The 24667-nt window shown below is 42.3% G+C and overlaps 1 protein-coding gene across 2 annotated transcripts in view; it reads left to right on the top strand.

Moving 5' to 3' along the window:
* Positions 1-4617: 4617 nt before the first annotated feature.
* Positions 4618-24667, top strand: part of myo16 (myosin XVI) — a 100046-nt gene continuing 79996 nt past the window's right edge. Inside the window, exon 1 of one of the 2 annotated variants that reach the window (XM_051403472.1) lies at positions 4618-4791. The gene's annotated coding sequence lies outside the window, so the exon portion shown is untranslated. Of the gene's footprint in view, positions 4792-11827; positions 12033-24667 lie in introns of those variants that run through there. The other variant, XM_051403473.1, reaches the window with a different exon arrangement.

A 24667-nucleotide genomic window follows, 5' to 3' on the forward strand; every position in this document is an offset into this window, starting at 1 on the left:
GGCTACACATGGCTATAGTTAATATTTAGATGATTAATGAAGAATAAAGCATAATTTAGTCATAGCCTAAAATGTAGAAGCGGTGACATAATACAAAAAAAAGGAAAAAGATATATATATATATATATATTGATTCTGGCTTAAACCCTTTAAAGCTAAACCACATTAAATTAAAACAAAATGAACTTGCCCTTTTGAAAAGATTTTACTCAGTTACTCAACGCCCTCCATATTGACCCAGATAGGGTGTGACCTTTTGATATTTTTCAATCAGGTATTTTCTAAGTTGTTTATTTTGAAAAGATGGATATTGCTTTGGGGTCCACCCCTACCTATCACACTGTCCCATCTGTTTCTCCCTCTATGTGTAACTCTCTCACACACACACACACACACACACACACACCCCCACACACACACACACACACACACACACACACACACACACACACACACACACAGGCCTTCTGTCTGTTGGGGCAAAGAGTTAGACAAAGCCCAGTGGGTGGTCACTTCTTCACTCGGCATTTTGCCCTTGGAGTCATGGCTCCATTTGACAAGAAGAGAGAGACCGAAAAGAGGGGGAGGGAGGAAGAAAGTCTAAAATAGAAGGCTGAGAAAAAAAGATTTCAAATGAACTTAATGGATAGGAGTAAGCATTAGTAGAAAAAGCCAACGGAAGAGAAGAGAGAGGCTGTGAGGCTAAAACAGATAGAGAGAGCAGGCCAGGCCCAGGGTACTGCCGCCATGGAAGTTTGAGAAGCTCTTTGATGATCTGGTAAACAGAGCAGACGGCTGTACAAACACCGATCGAGAAAAAGAAGACGAAGGTGGGGGAGGAGGGTATGAGAGAAGAGGGGAGCACAGACCTCTCCTATAAATGTGTCAGGCATGATGCTCCCCCTCCCTCTGGGCCAGAAATGTCTTTGTGTGGTGCCATGGTGACGGCTGGTGTGTTGGCGGAAGCTGATGTCATTGTAGGCTCGGCTCTCAAAAGAGAAACCAGCATCTGACCGGAGAATCAGGAAATGAGACCTGCTGTGTACACATGCTGGCACTGTGTGTAGTTCACACACTCACACACATGTTGCGGCTACACAGAATGGTATTCACTCAAAAAGCAGACAGATATACATCACATATACACGGTAAAAAGGGACAATTTAAAAGACGTCATACTTACAATGATGAGTTTTTTTATCGCATATTTTTAATACCATTTGCATTTGGATATTGAACATATCTTTAAATACAATTGTTTTTAGCTGGAGCTGACCAGAAACAATTCATAAAAGCACTCACAATGCTATCCTAAACATCTGTGTAAGGATCAATGTGTAGGATTTAGTGACATCTAGTGGCGTAGTTTCAGATTGTAACTAACTGAACACGGCTGGGATCTGTTTTTGATGACCCATACGCAATAAACTGTGATGCACTGTGTGTTCTGACACCTTTCTATCAGAACCAGCATTAACTGTTTGAGTAGTTTGAGCTACAGTAGCTCGTCTGTTGGATCCGACCACACGGGCCAGCCTTCACTACCCACATACATCAGTTAGCCTTGGCCACCCATGACCTTGACTCCAGTTCACCACTTTTCCTTCCTTGGACTACTTTTGATAGGTACTGACCACTGCAGACCCGGAACACCCCACAAGAGCTGCGGTATTGGAGATACTCTGACCCAGTTGTCTAACCATTACAATTTAGCTCTTGTGAAAGTTGCTCAAATCCTCACACTGCTCATGTTTCCTGCTTCTAACACATCAACATCAAGGACAAAATGTTCACTTGCTGTCTAATATATCCCACCTACTGACAGGAGCCATGATAACCAGACAATCTGTGTTATTCTCTTCACCTGTCAGTGGTCATAATGTTATGGCTGATCGATGTATATTCCATTTCTGCCAATAGATCCTCTTAAATGTTTCACACTGGACTTTCAAGTGAAAACAGACTAATCTTTAAAAACTGTGCGAGACAAAAACAAAACACTGCAAATACCTTTTTCTTTGTTCTTTTAATGGGCACAGTCTGCACTGCACTATGTATCCACAGGAAGCTAGCAGGATAATCTCATATTTAGATTTAAAAACCGTCTTTGTCTGATATTAGTAAATTTCTCAATATTACAAAATATTTTGCTGGTAGGACACAGAGGGGCAGATTCAGAGGAATCATCAGTCCCAGCCTCTTAGAGTCTGGCACCTTCATCCTCTTCATTTTTCAGGTTTTCTTGTGTTAAACATGGACCTTAGCATCTCTGTGTCCCCATCTGTCCTTTCATTTCCTCCCTCCTCCCTCTCTCCCTGTTTGTTAGCTTTAGGACAGGTCTGACTGATGACAGAGGCTAAAGGTGATCCCTGAATCCTGATTATAAAACCCGGCATGCTCTGTTTCTGTAGCAAACCGCCACTAAACGCTCAAACACATTGCAGTGTTTGCAAGGAGACTTGCACATAGACACACACGTGCACACATGCACCTTCATTTCCTCCCCTAAATACTTACCAAATGTACATCCCTCTCATCATCTCGCTGTGCTTCAGCGCACTACACGGTTGCCCCATGTACGTACTCCTTTAGTATTCAGGGATTACTTTGATCTGCTGCAGTCAACCCAAAGTAATCAGGCTGATCCAGAGCCCTGCAGCTGAACTGGCAACAGCACTGCCTGGATTTCCCATTTAAGTGAGGATTTGGTTTTATCAACAAACCAGATAGTGCCATCCGTTACTCTAAAGTCTAAACACTAAACTGTCCTGTGCTTGCCATGCTGTAGTTTTTTAATCGATTCAGCTTTAGAAGACACTAATTTTTTTTTATCTGAAAAACGTGACCGACCCAGGCAGCATGAGAGGTCTATTTGTTTTTAGTGTAACAGCGTTAACGTTACATTTGGTTAGTTTTCTTCTCCTGCTGACTACATAAGATCTGCTGGAATATAAACTGATCTATAATTCATATGGTTCTGCCTCTGCCTGGAATCAAACCACGATGAAACGCCACGCTTGAAAATCTGCGTGTGTGCAAGAAAAGTTCAAGAAAATAGCAGATTTAAAAAGTTGCCTCTGTTCAAGCTCATCTTGATGAATCTTTTTTTCTGGCCTTGTTCTCGAGCACATCAGCCTATTACAGAGGAGAGGAAAAACATCAAATGGATGAGAGGAGGGAAGGATTTTGGTTTGCCACAACTCTGCCCCCCTTCCTCTCTCCATCTCCTGACTCCCACACTCCCCTCTGCATTATGGCTACAAGATGGAGCTTTGGCAGACACACACACACAGAGCCAGCAACATTCATCTAAGGCTGTTTTTGTGTCGTGCTAAAATGCAACCTCCCCTCAAGCTAATTTAGAGGCCGCAGGACTGAGTGTGCAGTTTGTATACACTGTAAATATAAGCTGTGTGTTTATACTTGTGCACTCCTTTTGCCAAATGTACCCTTATCTCTCTGCCCAGTGTGCTGTGTGTGCAAAAAGCCTGACAATACAACAACAAACAGCACATAATCATCCATGAAGACCATTGTAATTTTAGGTATTTTGTATCTATTCCTCCGGTTATAGTTTTTTGTTAATGTTAACGACACGTAATTCATGTTGGTGTGTTGTTAATTTCCAATATTTCACAGAAATGGGGGAAATCGTTGCCTGATATCAGACAGAATTGGCAACTCGTTACACTCCATTTCCATCAGTCAACTTGCTGAAGTGGGAGGATTCAAAGGGAATTCTGGTTTTGGAGACATGCTTTAAATTTCTTAGGCATAGCGGTGCTTTGAGCTAAATGCTAATGTCAGCATGCTAGTATACTCATAATGACAATGCTAACGCATAAGCAGGTAAAGTGTTTATGAAGTTCACTGTCTAAACTTAGCATGGTAGCATGCTAACATTTGCTAATTAGCACGAAACCCAGTACAAGTACAGCCGAGGTTGATGGGAATGTCATTACTTGTGAGGGAAAAGTCAGGGAATCACCAAAACCATGCAGGTCCATCCTCTAGCAACCATGGACCGGCACTGCCATCCATAGCGCTAAGGGGATGAGAGGAGAGGGGGGGAGAAGGCATAGAGAGTTGTCCTGTTGATCAGCACATGTGCTCTTTATTGTCCTCCTAGGTTTCACTTTCAGTCCATTGTTTGAGTGTTTGGTTCTCCTTCCCCTAACACAAACACACTGCATGCATGCACGCACACATGCACACACACACACACACACACACACACACACACACACACACACACACACACAGCACACACACACACACACACACACACACACACAACACACACACACACACAGTACAGGCGCAACAGAGTGTTGAGTGTATGAAGTTCTGTGTCACTCACTCCCACCAGCTGCTTATGGGCTTGTGTTAAGCAGTTGTAATTAGAGATTTAAACTCCTGTCTCACTCGCTTTTCTGTTTTTCTCTCACACACACTCCCTCGCTGACAAACTCCTAAATCTCTCTCTCTCTATCAATGACTCATGCTCTCTCTCCCCTTCACGCCCCCCCCAATTCACCCAAACTGGCACACTCCCCACACTCCCCTCTCTCTCTCCCTCGCTCTCTCTCTCTATCTCTCTGATGGGATGTCAGTGGAGGATTTTAGCCTATGGGTGTAGATGTAGAGAGAGCTGGCAGTTGAATTCTCTCTCGCTCTCTCTTTCTGAGTGTTTCAGATCTTTGCAGCTGAGACCAGATTGTCTCTGGATGTTATTTCCTAGCTGGTGAGAAAGCATCAAGAACTGCTGCACGGGGGAGATGTTATAGTGAGGTAGGGTGCCACTTGTCTCCTGTTGGTCTGTGTATGAGTTTCTCTGTGTTTACTATTTATATAAGGCCTTGTGGCCAATGGCAATGTGTTCACACTATGATTGTGAGTGCTTTAGTTGTTGCATGAATGTTTTTCCGGAACTGAACAAACATTTCTCAAAGGGGGACATGTCACAGTGACATATATCTTCCAAGGAGAAAAACCTTCTTCTTCTTAATGGGCACCGTCTTTGTTCACTGTCTGTGGACTGGCCTTTGTTTCTTTCCCTTTTTTCTGTCTTGCATGCTGTTGTTTGCCCCGAGATGTTGCATGTGTTGCCGGCTGGCATCGCAGAAAAAAGAAAAACTGGTTTGTTGGCTTGCTCACCGCACACACACAAACACACTCTCCTCCAAAAAAGCCTTTGGGGGGGTGCTGGATGTCAGCTGGGAATCGTCCCAGTTTCAGAGGACCTTGGACGGCTTTTACACAAACGTTGTGTTGTTGTGATATGTACAGTGTGTGCCTGTATGTCAGTGTTTAGCGGTAGAGTGAGGGACAAAAAAAAAGCAGGGAAAGGTAGAGACAGTAAAAGTAAAAGAGAAAAGTGGAGACACAGAAAGAGAAGCGTTGTCATGGGCAGACAAAAAAGAGCAGCGAGGAGAACAGATTTTATCCTCTGTAAAAGCTTTTTCTGCTTGGTGTGACAGAATGTAGCTGAGTAACAGACAAGAACATAACTCTGCCTGTGTCACCCCACAAAACTCTGCTTTTGTTTCACAGGGGCTCACAGATGGGCTCTTTCAGACGGCTGGCTGAGAGTCTACGCACACCAGGGTGTGTTTGTGTGAGTGTGTGTGGTTTGGTGTTAAACCCTTTGGGGTGACATTATAACTGTTAAACACTGATCGATCACTGAAACTGATGTACGAGGAGCCATTTCAGTCACAGCCCCCTTTCAGCAAGGTGTGTGTTTGTTTGTGTGTGCGTGTATGTGTGTGTGTGTGTGTGTGTGTGTGTGTGTGTGTGTGTGTGTGTGATGTGTGTTACACCCATCTGTCCTCCTGCTCAGCCAGATTGTGGGCCTCTGTGTCTGCCAGCATTGCATGGAGGTAACTGAAAAGATTATCTCATCCACACGGTTCCACAATGCCATTTTCCAGCAGTGGACTTCTGGCTTGTCTCTCTTCTTTCATATTTCTCTCCTTTGGAACGTGGCAAAGCGTGCTGCGTTGATCTGTGGGTGTGCCCAACAAGAGGCTAATGTAATGAAAGCTGTAATCTGTCGGCCTGTGTCAGGACAGGACGCAGCCCAGTCCCCTGTGCTGTGGTCAGCTGTTGAGCCACATGATCTCAAGACTTAGTCACCCCCCTCCCTGATAATTATGGGTTGATTTATGAGCAAGAGAAAACGATGACGAAGAGCAGGAGGAGGAGGATGGGAAGAATAGGATGGCTGTGCAAAGACTTTTCCCCGCAAGAAAGCTTTTTGATGGATCTGCTGCCATTGTTTCACTCATGTAAAGCAGCCCACCGACTGAGTTGCAATGCCGAGGCCCTGTGGCTTTGGCAAGATTTAAATTACACCTTTTATGCATGATTAAGGAGGGGAATACTTGTTCGGAGAAGAAGTGTGATGTGGTCATGAAAGTCACAGCTGCATAGAATTTAGATTTAGAGAGGAAAAACTTGAAAATACTTCCACCACCTGTTACCTGGAATATCTGCCTGCTGTCTGATCAGTCAAGTAAAACCGATAAAGAATTTCTGCTCGCTAACTGTGGGCCTCCCGACGGTCAAAAGCTTTTACTACATTTTTTATGTCTAACCCGGGTTCTGATCTATTCTTAGATGGGACTGACTGGTTACCACACTTACTGGATTTCCTCTGCAGCTCTGATGGAACCCCCCCCCCGCTAACCCCTTCAGAAAAAAATACATGCATACATACACACTGACACTGAGTAGATGCATTTCATGTGCCTGCCATCAGAAGGCAGACAGGTGACTGGGCAGACAGAAGTGGGGGTAGGATGGGATTAAAGGGGTTAACCCATTCATCTTGGAAAGCCATAGATTTGTTTCACCCACAAATCTTATTAGTGCAAATTGTAATCCACACCAATATGTGCTATTTATAATTGGTGAACTTGAGACAGATGTCTATCATTTATGATTGAAAGTGTGCAATATTTACAATAGATTGATTGAATCTTTTTATTTATTAGATTTTTTGGTTAATTTTGGTAAAAATGTTTATTTTGTCCAACCAACAGCAAAGCTACTCCAATACATAAAACAAAATCAGCAAATTCATATAAAAAGGTACTCAGAAGATTTCACACTGCACTCCTGGAACATTGTCGGACTCACAGTGGACAGCATAAACAGAGATATTTTCTTATTTCCCCCGCACATACTACTTACGCCTATGTTACCAACAATGCAATCAGGCCACTAGCTCTCTTCTTTCCAAGTACAAAATTTCCAATGCTGGAAATCAGAGCTTATTTAAATGGAGTAGATTCCTGAAAATGTAATACATAAGTAATAAAATAAACAGGAAGTGTAAGCTTTCTTATTTGCATTTGTCTTCTTCCTATATCTCAGGTGTCCACATGAGTTGAAAACTGATCCTGAGATGAAGACTATTCTGATAAGTGAGGCCCATGGGACTGGGCAGTTGGCCGACTCAAACAGCGGCTAAAGCTAATGACAGGTGGTTGGGAGCACTGCTGGCAGCAGCCGCAACATGGTATTTGGGAGTGGAACACTTCCAGCAGCCTAAGATTAAATCCAAACCTTTGGTCGGAGATTTTCCCCCATCTGATGAAACAACATCATCAAAGCAGTGCAGTCTGTATGGGTTCAATACTAAACAGGTGCACTGACTGTTGACCAAGCTCTATATGATAGTAGTCTTTGTCAGAGGAGGGGGAGGTTGTTCCCCATGCGACCTCATCTTTCTATAGAAGACTTCCTCTTATTAATGCGGGCTCGCTGCCTCTGGCATGTGACTGCCGGCCTCGCAGACTTTGTTTCCCTTCCAGAGCTATTATGGGACACCTTGTCTGTATGGGACATCAGTCTCAGGGTCAGTGTCTGGGCTTGCCAGGACTTGCTTCTGCTACATTTGTGTGTGTGTGTGTGTGTGTGTGTGTGTGTGTGTGTGTGTGTGTACATGTGAACATGTATGGCCTCTCACCTGCTTGTACTCTGAAGTGGAATGGTAGAAAAAAAGGGGCAGAGCTCACAGTGATGGAATTTCTGCTTCTGGTGAGAAAAAGAGCGCTCGACAGTGCAGGTACTTGAATGTTATGAAGCTAATTTAATGTACATGAGTGGGAGCTGAAATGATTGTGTGACAATAGCAAAAATGGTGAAACAGGTAGATGGTAAAGGTTTTAAAAAGGAGAGAGGTGGGAGAGAAGAAACTACAAAAAAAAAAAAAAAAGGGAAGGCGAGAGTACCTCATGAAGCAGCTCTTCCCTTTATGGAATGTGTGGTTGCAGGTGCAAAACCTGCAACCACTGTATTGTTCCCATCACTATCAAGCCTCTAACACACACACATTAACACACACGTGCGCACATGGACCCTCCCCCTTGCACACAAATGCTTGTCCACCTACCAGGTTTTCTTGCCTGCAGCTAGACAGTGTGTATTAGAGTGCTGAGTATGAGCCCAGCTGCAGAGCCATGCTAATGATTTGAACAGGATTGGTTAAGCATTCCCTTTAAAAAACATCGCTTTGATCTATCCGAGAAGCCGTGGGGGAAGTTTATGCTGAGATGAAAGATAACGTCTGGCTGTGATGTTTGTGTGCTTGATTTCAAACATGTCATCTCTCACATTCAACCCTAATCAAACTGGGTCAATATCTAATGGGGCATGATGCCCCCCTCTGACAATGCCATGATACACTCCGACGTACTATCGTACTAATCTCTTACGGATCCCTGTCAAACGGTTGTCTGCGACAGAGGGGATGAGATAGATGGAGCGTGTATGAATGAAAGAGTGAGGTAAGAAGCAGAGTGTGTGAGGCAAATAGAACAAGACTGACGCCACGGCACAGCTTGACCGATGGAACGTAGGGTTAAAGAGAAAAAAAGAGAGGGATATGGGGGGAAGGCTGATGCGAGTGATGAAGAGGAAGAGAAGGTATGGAGGAAGGGGTTAAAAAGGACAGTCAAATCTCGTCATATCCTCTGCTCAATTCTGTATGTGCAGATAAGAGTTCTGAAGAGGGGGATTATGTCTAGATAAATCAACATCTCACACCATACTGTGGAGGGAATTACTTCCGACTTTGGATTACAGGTTCCCTCCTCGGGTGTATTCTGTATATGTGCGTCTGTGTGATTTCAACCACTAGTCTGGTACAGTCATGCCTCTGAAGGACCTCAATTCTGAGATTTAATAGACCTCTGAACTTCTCCCACCTCTCTTTCGTTTGTCTCCATCTTCCACTTCCATCCATCCATCTTACATTTTTCATTTGACCCTATTCCAGAGTAGAGGGAGTTTAAGCTCAACAAGCGTAAGTAGCGGGCCGCACCACCTAAGAAAGGAGAGCGATAGGCTGCTATTCACGGTGAATGGCCGCCTGCTGAGCTCCAGATTTTCAAAAGGCGCTCTGTGGCACCACAGAGAAAAGTCGAACTTTATGCAAATGTCCACCGACTCAAAGCGAGAGACAACCACATCTAAAACTAACTGTAGAAGAAAAACGACCTTCCTCAGCACGGTGTCTGCATCAGAACACAACTGTTATTACGAGCATGTAAATTACATCCTCCTTGAAACACAAATACGAGAGCTACAGCTTCACGAGAGGCCAGACACAGCCTATCTCTTGGTGTCCGTATTTGAACGCACCATAAGTCATCTCCAGTGTGACACTGGTGTTACTGTAAAGCCAGGGTGCATCGCAGGACCTGCATGAATTCAAATCGAACCAACTGGAACAATAAGGTAAGAAAAGACAAAAAAAGGAGGTCAATGTAACATACATTAAAAACCCACAAAAACTGTATAACTGTAGACTCATTTAAAAACACAGGCACAAAATAAATGTTCCTCCTACGCAGGCTATATTAATAAATTACAGTTAGTTAGCTAGCATTAGATAACACCCTAAAATGTATGTTTAACGTTAGCTAACCTCACCAAGACACTGCTAACAGCTGACATCAGGCAGCTACAATAGCACAGGTGTTAGCAATGAGACTAATTAAGGGTCCATCCCATTCAGATTCAGAGTGCTGCTTTGTGCGTGTTGGCCTCCGACATGTTGATGATGTTGGCTCTGGAAGGGCTCTGCAACACTAAATGGAACGGAACCTCGGTAACTCCTGTGTTTTCATTGGACAGCAGCCAGCAATGAGCGACAGGGGAGGAAAGTAACTAGCGAAAAGGTGGAATTGGGCTTCTTTTTTTTTTTTTTTTTTTTATGACAACCACTTTAATGAGAGACCACAACCATACTAACGCTAACACTTGGAGCGCCATACTAATGTCAGCTCAACTGCTTCTCTACCATGAAAACTGGAAACGGAAAACAACCGCAGGACAATAACAAGGTCAGAGTTGTTTCGTGTCAAAAGTTATTGCATTGGCTTGTGCTGTAATTTTGCCATGTTGAATGACAGTTGCTAATCATCCTATATCTATTTTCAAGTACATTTCACTGATTTAGTGCTGCTATAAATGAGCCAGGACGTCTAATATATATATATATATATATATATATATATATATATATATATATATATATATACACATCTCTCAATACAGTCAGAATGTTGAAATCTGTGAAATCACAGAGGTTGAGAAGCAAAAACTTGTTACTTTATTGGTGGATTGGGAAGACCACCATCAATTATGTGAGAAGCAACAGAGAGATAAAGAATGATGTGTGAGGGATTGATGCAGACAGATGGAGAGATTTTCCAGGAGGAAAGCACAGGAAGCCAATTAAAAACCAGATGATGTGTGAAGACAGAGGAGATTCCTGTCTTCTCCAGTGATGCCTCTTTCTTTCTTTAGGCTTCTTGATTTACTTTTCTTACAATTTCTTAATTGCTTTTTTAACCTGCGTCTCTGTGTCCTTTGTCCCACTCCAGACCATAGTCCCCTCAGGTTTTTTTTTTTTTTTACCCTTATGTGTCTTCTTGTTCCTGTTTTTGATCTGCTCCTTAATGTCAGTGTGGTTGACAACCTTTCAATGGCTCTCTCAGTTCTGTAGGTGAAGATGAGGGTGAAGAGGGGGGATGCTGAAGGGAGATTTAAACATTTGAAAACAGCAGGGTGGTGAGTGGTAGGTGTGGCGGGTGAAATGGTTTAAATATGGCAGTGATGCACATCTTAAGCCTATGTGGGGAGGTCTGTGAAGAGAGGGCATGCTGGGTAAAGAAATGTGGACTGGGGGAGAAGGCGGCTCATAATTGAATAAAGGAGGCGGCTTCAGACAGGGGTGGTGGTGTGTATGTGTGTGTCTTTGTTTGATTTGTCTCTCAGTGACCAGCTTTTCCTCCTCCTTTTCCAAGGTCAACATGGGGATTATTAGCAGAGAGGCACCATAGTAATAGTGGTGGTCATTAACTATTCATCAGTTATAGACACATCTGTGCATCAGTATTTAGGCTCCATGATGTGTTGTTGTGTTCTGTTCGTCTGTGTGCAAATGAGACAGCTGGCTCATGTCTAAACAAGAGTTTTCCAGGTGCACCTATTCAGGCTCTGTTGTGTCTCCAAGCTGCGAGCTCTTTGTCTGTCTTCACAAAAGTGTGCCTGTTTGACCGCAAACTCTTCAAGGCGTGTATGCTACATGAGGTGAATCCAGGCGCCTCCCCTTTTTGTGTTTTGTACCCTCCTACTGGTTTTTTTTACACCAGCTCCGCGATGTAATAGTAGAGGGGGGGAGGCTGGGGGTGTAACTGTACCCCGTCAGATGGAGTAAGTGGGTTGGGTTCACTGGGGTCTGGAGAGGGGGAGGGACGTAGAGAGAGAGAGAGAGAGAGAGAGAGAGAGAGAGAGAGAGAAAAGACAGATGTAAAAGAATGAACAGCTCCAAGCGGCAGAGTTGCCATGGCTACGGGGAAACGGATGAATGAATGACATCACAGTGGCGGGGAGGTGAGAGAGTGTGAAATTGATTTGGTGGCGGTGCACGGGGAGGCGTCTCTCGTCTTTTCGTCGGGCAGACACATTTCTATCTCCTCCGTACCCCGGTGTCTCCTGTGGACGCGCTCTCACCGGTAAGGCTCTGCTTTTTCTCTACTCCTCATTAGAGTGAGGGCTGATTTTGAGGATGGTGGTGAGTGCAAGTGTGATTTCTCTTTTTGCTCTGATAACTGTCTTCAGGTTTTGACAACACGTGAGACAGACATTGAGAGACGATATGTGTGTGTTCCTGTGCAGGGCTGTCATTTGGGGCTCCCCGCGTGCCACTGGGAATGAAAGGAAAGGCAGATGTGCCGTGCAGTTGTCACGGGTCTAAATATACCATGAGATGCTTAGTGTGGAAGAATGTGTGTGTTTCTGGGTAAGAATGAACAGCTGATTGAAGAATGATATGAGTGTGCTGTGAAATATCTTCACTATAATGAGGATTATTATTGTATAGGTTGTCACATGTGAGAGCTGTACTTATCTGTTGATATTATGCTTATGTGTTAGTGGAGACGCATTATTTTGTAGCGGTGCGGTTGTCAAGCAACTTGCTGTGCTGATGCTTTCAGTTATTATGCAATAATGTTCTGGTCCCTTAGCGAAATTGTCGTGTCACTCTTCCCTCTCCGTGGGGATATCAAAGCAAAGGGCCACTGAACAACACCCTTGGAGCTGGTAAAGTTTCACTAAAGAACACTTCAGAGAAGCTGCGTTTCAAACACTGGAGTTTGAACCTGGCTCCTTTCCGATTAAAGGGTGGTCTTCCTTCGTAGTTCACCACCCTCCTCTGAGTTCATTGGCAAAGCCTGTGCCATTCATCTGGCTGTGTGATTAATGACAAAGTTGACTTGCGATGACCCCCTGAGGCACAAACAGCCAGAGTGGAAAGGTAGAGGCTAGAGGTCACAGCAAAGCCAATCAGAACCCTTAGCTCAGTGTCTCTTCCCTTTTGGCCAGCATCCACAGTGGAGAAACCGATTACATTAGGGATCAAAGGATAAACATTAAGGCTGATTTGGAAATCATAATCCATTACTAGGACTATCAACTGGTGAACAGATCTAGTGTGGAGGTGGATTTGGAATGGTTGATGGTTTCACATCTTTTCAGTGGCTACCATCAAGGCCAAAATGTTGTTGAACAGTGAATTCAAGCTCCAGGGACACCGTACTGCAGGCAATCTAGTGTGTTGGCCTCCTGTGACAGGCATATGTGAACAGTGCTGTCTGTTTGGTTTCTGGGAGAATATGCAAAGAGAGAGATTTACATTTGAATCTGCATTTAGTCATTTAGCTGCTGCATTCAAAAATCAGAGCAGTCAAGTACAGAGTACATTACAATACTATACAGTTACCTGAAAGGGTTGGAGTTAAGGAGTAAAGGTTGAAAGCTTAGTTTAAAAAACAGCAGGAGAAATGTTATTGCTGATGTGTTTCACATTGTGCAAGGTAGAGTTAAGTGGAGGAGATGTTGTGAGAGTGTCTTTGAGAAGGAGTGAGATGCCAAAAGTCAGTTAGGCCAGCTTCAGCACTGAGGGTATGCTCAGGGCATCAATTATTAATTGGGAGGAGATGAATATACATGAAGCTATTTCAGACAGTTTAATTTGAAACTGAAGAAAAATGTCCCTGGCAGGTGTAGGTTGTATACAATACATATACATATATGTACACCGATCAGCCATAACATTAGGACCACCTGGACACCCTGGTGGTCATAATGTTATTCAGCCCCATACCAACAAACTGTGATACACTGTGTCTTCTGGCGTCTTGCCTAACAAATACCCCCCATATTATCATAATAAAAAAACAAAAACACTGACGCTAATAAAAATATAAACTAAACATCTATAGACAATAAAGACTAAGCAAAAATAAGCAAACTGACTAAACTAACTGAAAAAAAAACTCAATTCAAAAAAAATTCAAAAAAGACAATATAAAGCTATAATAACTCTGGTACAGACAATATAAAGCACTACTGGCCTGTCTTTTAAGTCAGTTTAAAAGCTCAGTGGCTGTAAGTCAGCCTGCTTTTTGGATGGCATGGTTGGGGGCACAAGTGGGTCAGTAGTGTAGCGCCACACCAGCTCTGATTGCACTTTGTCTCCAATCACTAAACAGAACTGCCCTGTAGCAAAACAAGGTTTTTTTTTCTCAAAGTAAATAATGTGAAGTGGAATCTAAGCCGTTCCACTCTGGGCCTCTGACAGTGCATCCTTTTTTTTATGTGATTCTATTAAAGAGTGAGTTGAGTTTTATTCTTGGTCTTTCAGTTCACTTTGTGCCTCTTTCATTTACTGTTCCTGACCACTGGAAAGGAGGAGGTGTTTCAGTGAGGTTGCTTAGTGACATGAGGAGTTGTATTTACACCATGCTGAACACTCTGCTTATGTGTGTGTGTGTGTGTTTGTGTCTGTGTGTGCAGTCAGTCCTTCCTCCTGGTTGCCAGTTGGCAATGCTGTGGTCCGATGTGGTGACTGGACCTGGACAAATACCCTTAAACATGCCCACATCCACAGTGTGGAGGGTTTTGTCATGTAGGTCTACCCTATAGAGTTAGACAGAGACTTATTATATATGAAAACGGTTTGTTTCATATGTAACCACCACTTTCATTTACTGTATGTACTATGTCACAATATGAGATATTTAGTACTCGATACCAATCCCAGTGAAATTTCATGATTCTCAATACCAGTTCGATACCACGGTAAAAAACAAAAATAAATCCCAATAACAGTGGCCCCTTTTCTTATTTACTTATTTCACAATTTAACTCACAAACCACTTTAATCTGCTCACCTTGCTTTTCCCTTCAGTACTCTTTTTTAAATTTTCTTCAGCAGTAACTTTTATAAAGTCGGCCATAAAACACAACCATCCATGATTCTGTTTTAACAGCAGGTTGGCATTGATCTGCTACTGAAGTATCGGTTCTCCTGACATCCCTAGTACGTAGGCGTTGAAAGCAAGTGTTCAGATGGTTAAAGCACCACGTTTTTGTGGAGCACCATGATTGCTGTAGCATAACTATAAGGCCATACATGCTTGTGACTTATTAAGTCCTACAGACAACAAACTCTCTCTTCCTCACTTGGTGTCAGTCTCTCTTTGACTTGTAATTTGTAAAACAATGGTAATCTGTTGAGCGGAAAACCTGGAACTTTTTTCTTGAAAAATAGCCCCTAACTTAGATCGCCTAAATAAACGCTCCCTTTTAAATGCTCCCTTTTCATTTTGGCCATGTCAGTCAATCTAGCTGTTCACATCAGACGCAGAGTGGAATGGACTTGATGACACTTGATCATTAAAAAAGGAGGCATTAAACTGGAGTTAAAGTCAGTGCTTGTCACACTGGTAAATTACTGCTGTTTGTAGCACAACTACTGTTTGTGAGCAAGTGCTGTCCTAAATTGTCAAGAAGAACCCCTGGAAAGGTCCTGGAAAATGATTTCTCTAGAAGAGTGTATGTTTTGAATATGTGGGCATGGATTTCAAATCCTTGGGCATGGTTTACAAATCTATGGACACAGATTATGAATCTGGAAGCACAGTTTCTAAACTATGCCCACGGACTTGAAAACTGAGAGTACAGATTTGCACATGAGGGCTCTGTACAAAATTGTGGGCGCAGGTCGCAAAACCGTGGGCACGGTTTAAAAGTCTGTGGGCACGGATTATGAATCTGTGGGCAAGGTTTATGAATCAGAGCGTGCCCACAGTGTGCACACAGACTTGGAAACCAAGTGTACAGATTTACACATTGATCTCTTTTTTTCCCAGTTGAGCCCAGGGGGGCACCGTACACAGCAGAGACTGCGGAATGATTATAGCTTGTTGAGGTCTGTGCTGTGATTGAAGACATGGAGTTAGGCTATGAACTCCTTGCCTCCTAAACAGTTCATTCTACTCTAGATCTTTCTTACACAGGACATGTTTGGGTGGAGTTTGCGCAAAAGAAAATGTTGCTGACTGGTCAAACACAAGCTTTGTGACTGCTGCAACTTGTATGGAGCATTCAGTCAGATTCCAAGCATGCAGTGGTTGTTAATAGAACATGGGGTGGGAACTGTAATTGTAGTGTAATTTAATTTTGAGTGAGACATAATGTAGCTCACTTTGTTTCAATGCAGTTATGTACGAAACACTCACTGATTTTCAGTACTTCAGTGACGGTTGCCAAGCCTGTCTGTATTTTTTTCACTTTCTCTTTTCTCTCTGTACAGCAGCTTTCAACATCAGTGTAGACAGCACGCAGTCATGCAACATTAGATTATGAAGAATGATAAATGACTCTGCTATTGTCTAGTCTTATTAGAAAAATGTGCCTCAGTTTAAACTGAATATATGACTATACTGGGATGAAACACTAATGCTGGTGTTAAAATTGACATTATTACCAAATTTTTGGGCAAAAAAAGGCTCAAATGTTTTAAATCAGCCTGTACGTTTTAAGACAAATGCTGAGATAAAGTTGACTGTTTGGACCAACTCTACATCTTAACTTCTGTTCAAGAAAAGAGTGTTAATGCCCTCTAATAACCACCTCCTCCAGCCTCCACTGTGAGTGGGAGTCTGTGAAACTGCTGCGCTCATTTTCAGATGTATACTGATTGCGACGCTCCATTGCTGTGGTCAGTCTGTCAGTCACTCCTACCGGTGTTAAGGCCACGCCCCCTACACTCACTGTCCTTTGTAGGTCTCGGATGTGTTTTTTCAAATGTGTTAAGAAAGGGAGCTAGCAGAACTGCCGGGTGTAGTTACACTTTGGTCTTTTATCAGCTTAATCGTGCTCTTCTCAGTCTTCTTTGTTTTGTATTGATTTATCAAGACCACTAGGCTGGAGAATGGCTAAATAAAATCTGAACTGAACATAAAATTGAACTATTGATGAAGGCACTGTGACCAAATGTCGGTATACTTTCTGTGTTTGCCTTAAGATCGGTTTGTTCGATGACTCTTAAAGCTGGATGGGAAAACTTGCCAGTTGTGGAGATTACAATGAGATAGGAAACTCTTTGTTTTGCATGTTGGATTTTCTGACAACATCAGCAAGTCTAGCTACAAACAAAACCATTTTGCCAGAGCTTGTCTGATCCCACTTCTTGATCCACAGTCAACAGTTATTTAATATCTGCAAACATCTCAACATTTCACTTTATATAGAATGTCCTCCCTATTACAGTCACAGTTCACATGATACAGACAGTGCTATGAAGTTTTCTTCAAATCATAATACTCAAACCAAATTATTATTATTATTACACTGATAGTTGTGTTGTAGGTGTGTCGGTGTCTTCGTCTACTGTCTTTTGTCTTGACAGTTGTTGCTTTGGCGATTATCTTGGTTTTGCCAAAGAAAGAACAAAAAGCTTTTTGACTATAATTGTACATGTTTTGGAGTGTGTGTGTGTGTGTGTGTGTGTGTGTGTGTGTGTGTGTGTGTGTGTGTGTGTGTGTGTACTCTTGCTCTTATACACAGCAGTATCTCAGGCAACATTGAAATTGAATCTGAGCAGAGTGAGCGTAGCATAACATAAGCAGAAGGGTGATGTGGGGTAGAAAATTAGATCCAACTGTTCACAGGTCTGTTAGCTCACTGTGAGTCACTAATACAGTGTGCGTCAGGCAGTGGTCATGGTTTTCACTCTTAGTCAGCGGAGAACAGAACAAGGTAACAGGAGGACGCCGCCTCTGCGCTGAGTGCTTCTTTAGTCGGGAGCTTCTCACATGCAGGACTGTGCTGCTCTTTTGTTTGTCTGGTTATTGATTGTCTCTCGCCGAAGCTTGCAGGCATCTTTTATGTTCCCATGTTGTCCATTGTGCCAGCTGCTTGGAGCTGGGAGCTAGGGGAGAGGGTAGTAAAGGATAGACAAAGGCAGAGAGAGATGCACTCACTTCCAGTCAAGGGATTTTGGAGTTGACGAGCGGCGGGGAGGTGATCTAGGGACAGAAAGAGAACCATAATTAGAGACAAAAAGTGAGGTCTTCAGCAGGCGCTTGTGTGAGAGTAGAGAACCTAGCTCATAAGTTATTAATTGCTATTGCTCTCCTCTGTCTCTCACTGCCTTTGTCATATACTAATTTACTTAATTTGTCTGTAAAATTGTCCTGATTCTGACAGTGTTCACCCATAGCCTGCGGTGTTCCATTCACCAGCGTCCCATCTGTAGCAATCTACTGACTGAAAGATGCCGCTGATACGACCTCTGCGTCCTTCCCTCACCCTCTTCTTTCTTCCAGCCATTGACTGTGAAATTACAGAAATTAAACTTTTCCTGGCTGCTGCATAGTTAATGGTTGGGTGATATGTTTAAATTTTCCAACCGGCCATTATCAGTCCAACAATCTGTGATTGCTGATATATTAGCCCATGTGCTGCGTTTAGCGCCCCCGGACCCCCCTATTCACCGCCACAGTAGGTTCAGTTGGGACACCAACTCTGGTGTCTAATTATCTACTCTGTGAAAATATTCTGCTCTACGGGTGTCTGTCAACTCCCTGTGTGTCCTCATCTTCCCCAGACTTATCTTGCTTGAAATTAACTTATTCCATGATGCTCAAAAACAATTTGAAATGGGCGCCCAGTTAGCTCAGTGGGTAGATCTGGCGACCCATGTACCGAGGCTGAGTCCTTGCTGCAGCTGCTCAGGGTTCAAATCTGACCTAAGGCCCTTTGCTACGTGTCATCCCCTCTCTCTGCCCCCCTTTCCTGTCTATCTTCAGCTGTCACTATCATAAAGGCAATAAAAAGCCCCAAAAAATACTTTAAAAAAACAATTTGAAATAAACCCTTAATTCACCGCAGTCAGATATGAAAATACAGGGGCTCTACAGGTCTTTTTCCTCATTTGTTTTGTGACTCAGTGTCAGAGACAGACCATTAAATTAGCAAAATAAAATGACAAAAATTGGCCAAAAAAAAAACCAACCGCTGATGGACTCAGCTAATTGCCGATATATTCGTCCAGTCGCTATCGAATAAATAAATAAATAAATAAAGTTATTACATATTATAAGTATGTCCGCCACCTGATCACTCAGTTAGGATCATATTCCCAATTTAAAGCTAGCAAGATGAATTATGATCAGCTGTCCAGTTGTTTTCTAGTCTTTCTGTTTCTTTTTCATAGGGAATCTTGATCAACCAATGGGAGTTCATCCTTTTTTGTCTTGATTGTATGTTTGTATGACAATATTCTAAGGTAAGGGGGATTCCAGTTGAGTATTAGGGAACTTTTCACCACATTTGAGTGTTGAGCTGACTGATCTGCTTAACAGAATGCATTTATTGTTGCTCTAAGTACGCACAAATGACACGACTGTAGCTGCACTGGCCTGGCACACATGATGGACAGGCAGCTCCAAAGTAGATAGTGCCTATCTTGTCACACTGGTGGACCTGTTTCCCTGGAAACAAACAAGTCTTGGTTCAGAAGGATGGAATATTATGAAAAAGTATTTACAATGGTCCTTTCACAATATTTCTCAACATTATTGCCAATATTATACATGGGTTTTTACCAAAACAATACTTTTAAATACTTTTTTTAACAAAATGCTTTCTTACCTACCTCTTCTACCATATCGTGGTACCATGTACCAGCACCACAATGAGATTGAGCATCGTGTCACTTAGGGATGTCACATGAACCGATACTTCGGTACCCAGTTAATGCCAACATTTTTCAAACTTGACGGTACAGGATTTTCTACAGTAGCGTAGGTACCAAAGGTACAGAGGACGTAATTCTTCCTGACCTGACAGGGCAGCATATATGCCTACAGATATTCTGGTCTGCCCCTAAATGCCAAAGGAGGAAGAGGAACATGTAGGAAACGGCGACGTGCAGCTGTACTGGTGATTTACTCTGGAAACTTTTAATGCACAGTGCTCCTGGTCAACTCTTTCCTCTGCGTCTCTGTTACTGTGCTCTCTCTGTGTGTGTGTGTGTGTGTGTGTGTGTGTGTGTGTGTGCACGCGCGCAGGAGCTCAGCCCTGCCCGCAGTGATATACCGCTGCAGGAGGGCCTGAGCTGCTGCTCTGAGGCGAGACAAGGTGGTGGAGGCGCACACTCACCACTCCACTGCAAGTGCAACAAAAGCCCTGCACACAAAAAGCAAATAAGAGTAATTGATTAATGTAATCCGTGAAAAGATGTACAGACCAGGAAAATAAACACTCAGCAGAATCCAGTTCATCCAGGTTACTCAGGTGAAGGCTGCACTGAGGCAACAAACACTGCAGAGAGCAAGAAATTCCCTCTAGACAGCTACAAGACCAGACAAGATTACAAAGATTACAGGGGGTTTGTTAGGCGATTGTATGGCCTACTTTATTAATTAGTTATTTAGTATAAAAAATAATATTAATATATTAAGTATAAAAAATATTAAAGAACAGCTTGGTTACAGGCATTTTTTTCTTAATGCAATGCAGAGCTATTCACTTGTATTATTAAAGAAAATACATAATATTATATTAAATCAGGAACAGGGGCAAAAAGACTTGATTGGGACATTTTTACCGTGGTATTACATTGGTATTGAGAAATCATGGAATATTTGTTGTATTGATTATTTGTACTTGTTTCCTTTTTAAAATGAATGGAGCAAAGGTGACATCACGGGCGGCTGTGGCTCAGAGGCAGAGCAGGTTGTTCCTTAATTGGAAGGTTGTGGGTTTGATCCCGGGCTCCTGGTGCCACATGTCGAAGTATCCTTGAGCAAGATACTGAACCCCAAATTGCTCCCGATGCCGTGCATTGGTGTGTGAATGTGTATGAATGTTACTTTCTGTTCGATGCACTTTGCCATCACTGAGTGAATGTGTGTGGAAGGGTGAATGTGGCACGTAGTGTAAAAGCGCTTTGAGTGGTCGGAAGACTAGAAAGGCACTATACAAGTACAGGTCCATTTACCATTTACCATCACCTGCTGTGTGGCAGGCAGGGGAGTAATGTGTCACTCTGCAGCCCTGCCTGTTGGCTTGTGAACAACTATCAGTGATTGAGCCACATCAGCAACTCTGATATGTCCTTTGTACAGATAGTCAGCATGACTGTTGTTTACCTGAATGCCATTCTTACATTAATCTCTCCACGTTTTCCAATAATGCATTTAATGTGTTTTTTAGCCAGTGGGACTTCATTCAATGCTGTGACAGGCTTAGCTGTATCTGGAGAGGAGAGACTCCAGTGTGACGAATGTTGCTTTGCTTCTTTTTTTGGATTTATAAGTAGGTCATTGTCTCTTATCCAGAAGAACTAATATTGTGCCAGGGTTTGTTGCTATACGTTGTTTTTGAGTCTGTCTGCCTCTGACTGGTCAGAAATTGCATAATGCAGTTTTAATTACTCTCTATTTGGACTTGAGCAAGGCACATAAACCTCTATTTGATTCAGTGAAGTCTCTTCGTGCGTTGCAGCATCACTACGGAGAAGCATTTAAATCCTCCCTGTGCAGGCAACGATCCACCATGGAATTGACCAATATTACTGCTAGGCTATCAACTAGTATTATGAATAATAAATAATAATCCCTGCTGTTCAGTTTAAACCTGGACTGAGCTGCTGTTTTGGAGGAAATATGGTCGGATTACAATATAATCCACCCTAAAAGGTGCTACCCAGATTATAAATAGATTTCACACATACACAAGGAGGTCTGTGCATAAATGTATTTATAGTTATTTTTTAAGTAATTCCTCAGTTTCTGATTAATGTGACAATCTGACAGATATCCAAATGAATTGCAGCTTTGTGAATTCCTTCATGCTGTTTACAGTCAAGAATACAATATCTGAGCAAAGATAGAAGTCTTATATGCTTGCTGTTGACAACTCTTACTTCAGTCAGTCTCTGTGTTACACTTCATTTTCTTCAATGCTTGTTTTCTGTTTTCTTCCTGCAATCCGCTATTAAAGTCCATGTTTGTGTTTGTGCCTGTGTGTATGCTAGAAGCTCCTATCTGTGCATATTGCTGTCTTGTATCCTCCTTCCCTAGAGAATTAAGTTGCTAGTTTGTGCTCTAGCAGATAGATTCCAGAGAAAAAAGTGAATGGAAGAAGCAGCAAGGAGCATTGAATGCTTAGATAGGACACCCCTCTCTTCACAGCCTAGGAGGAAACATAAATACATTAATACATCTGTCATCATCACAACTGAAGCAAAAAAAACAAACATATAAAGGAGTTAACAGAGCAGTATTTTTATATTACAACTCACACATGTGTATGTATGTATGTATGTACAAACACACAAAACACACTTTGTAAAACACTATCCAAGAACAACCTTCTAGTCTTGCGTAACAACCAGGTTGGACAGCAGCTGGTGCAAATCAGCATGTCACTCCCAAAAACTCGACAGCATGTCAGGCAAACCAGCAGGACATCAGTACCATACAGCAATCAGAGGGCCAATCTGTCTTAACCACATAAACTCTAGATTAAATACATGGCGCACTTGAGCTTTTAAACAGAATGCACCTTTTAATCGGCTACCATCTATATGTTGTTGGTGTTTGCATTGCCAAAGGATATTTGTTCACTTTTAGACTACCCCTTCAGTTGCATTTAGTCATAAATATTTCATTCTTACATTTAGTTCTTGCACATTGTCAATTCTTCCTTCCCCAGTAGCTAGGAAATATCCACAGGTGTCAAACATAAATGACTCAACATTCAGTTTGATACGATATGTTATGGCGTTGTAATGATTCTGTGCTTTTGATTGTGCCTAAAGTTCAATTTCCAGTTAGATAAAACCTAGTAAAGTCTCACATAAAGAAATACTTTAAAAATAAACAATGGACCATTTCAGAGTGTATCATCAGTAGGAAAATGAACAAAACCAACAACAGTGTTTGGCAATGTAACAATAAAACCCAATGTTCTCCCCTCAGTTTAACAACTGCAGCTCTGTGTACTGCAGCAGATTTCTAAACAATACACATGGTAAATTATAAAATACACTGCGTATTTAAAGGAGAACCTTGTTGTGTAATAGTATAGATTAGCCCTTAAAATTAAATGTTGCTGGGAAATAGCCGTAGGACAATCAAATGACTTTGACCGTGCAGATACTGTATAAAGGAGAGGGTTTAAGATTGAGATAAGAGGCCAGGGAGATAACATAATCTAGTGAATAGAAAGGCACTGGATTAACCTGAATGGTGGTGGTGTGTGTGTGTGTGTGTGAGAGAGAGAGAGAGAGAGAGAGAGAGAGAGAGAGAGAGACGAGTGAGCAAGTGTTTCTCATTATAATCACCAGTGGTCCATTGGGGCTTGAGGGATTCTTGTTTCTGGTAAATGCACTATTGGTTGCAGAAAAAGCTTCATTATGTGTGTGGATGCAGGTGCACATGTGCCGCCCAGCATGCAAGGTTTTTATTTGCATACAACATTAAGCAATCCATAGTACGTGCAAATAGTATTCAAAATTTAAAATTTGGCTGCTAAAATAAATAAATATTTATTTGTGTAAATATTTCACATATGATGAATAATTAATCCAAAGAGATCTCTTTTCATATTTAATGCATCACCCCCAAACTTTCCAAGTGCCTTTGGCTTTACTGTAATTGGGAACATTTCCTGCATCAGACATCCCGCATTATTGGTGTCAGATGGCATGCGAGCATATGCACAAACTCAAGGGTGGTAACCATAGAAATCATGATGGTAATACACGCGTAGTATTGATAGACACCTGAGGGTGATGATGGCAAGATGACAGCCGTGTCAGAGAGAATGAAATTTGTCATCTCCTGTGGAATAAAAGCTGTTATAATGAGACTTTGTCACTGCTGTGTAGATGCAGGGAGCCAAAACAGCATTCGCTACAATATGAGCTATCATCCAGAACATTCATTCTGATACTATACAAACATGCGGTGTAAACAGATGTATATCACGCATTTAGATGATGGAGCAAACACACTGAGAAGTGGGTTATTTCTTTGGGCAATCATTTTCTCTCTACCTGTCTTTTAGATTTAGATATCTGTCATAAATAAAGAAGTTCTCCTTTCTGTTTATTTTCTTCACTGTATCCGTACTGGCTGTGTACCTCGCTGCTCAGGTGCTTGACCTAATTGTAGCTGCAGAGAGGTAGAAATTATTAGGACGTGACTCCAACCCATTATCCTGTCACCGCTTCACCAGAGATGAGTTGACTTGCCTTCTAGCAAGATGTCTCACATTGAGACCTTGTATTACCTTTTGTCCTAATGTTCCAGCACATCACTACTCCCTGATACAGCATGTTACATGTCTATCGCTGCAGGCGCAGATAGCAAGATTTCACACGAGCCATTAATGCTTCACGACATTCAGATGTAAAAGCATGACATTTTCTTGTCAGATCTACAGCTGTGAGGTCTAGATAATACGGGTAAAGTGTTAATAGGGTAGTCATTGTGTTATCCTTGACCAGAAATACCACTCAATCCGGGTGGCAAGGGCAGCAGAGGTGTGAATGTGTGTGATTTAGTAGTCAGTATATTGCAATCTTTACAAGCCTTCAGATTCAGACATATAAGCATGCACACACACACACACACACACACACACCTGGCATCTTATTTTACCCAGGTAGATGTTAGAGTAGTTGTTCTGGCAGTGTTTTGCAGAAGATGCAGCGAGTTGCTTCTGTGACCTGATTTTCTATGACAGGAATTACTCGAGCATTCAGTCTGACACACACACACACACA

This window comes from Dicentrarchus labrax, unplaced genomic scaffold (genome assembly GCF_905237075.1).
Source record: "Dicentrarchus labrax unplaced genomic scaffold, dlabrax2021, whole genome shotgun sequence".
Lineage (NCBI taxonomy): Eukaryota > Metazoa > Chordata > Actinopteri > Moronidae > Dicentrarchus > Dicentrarchus labrax.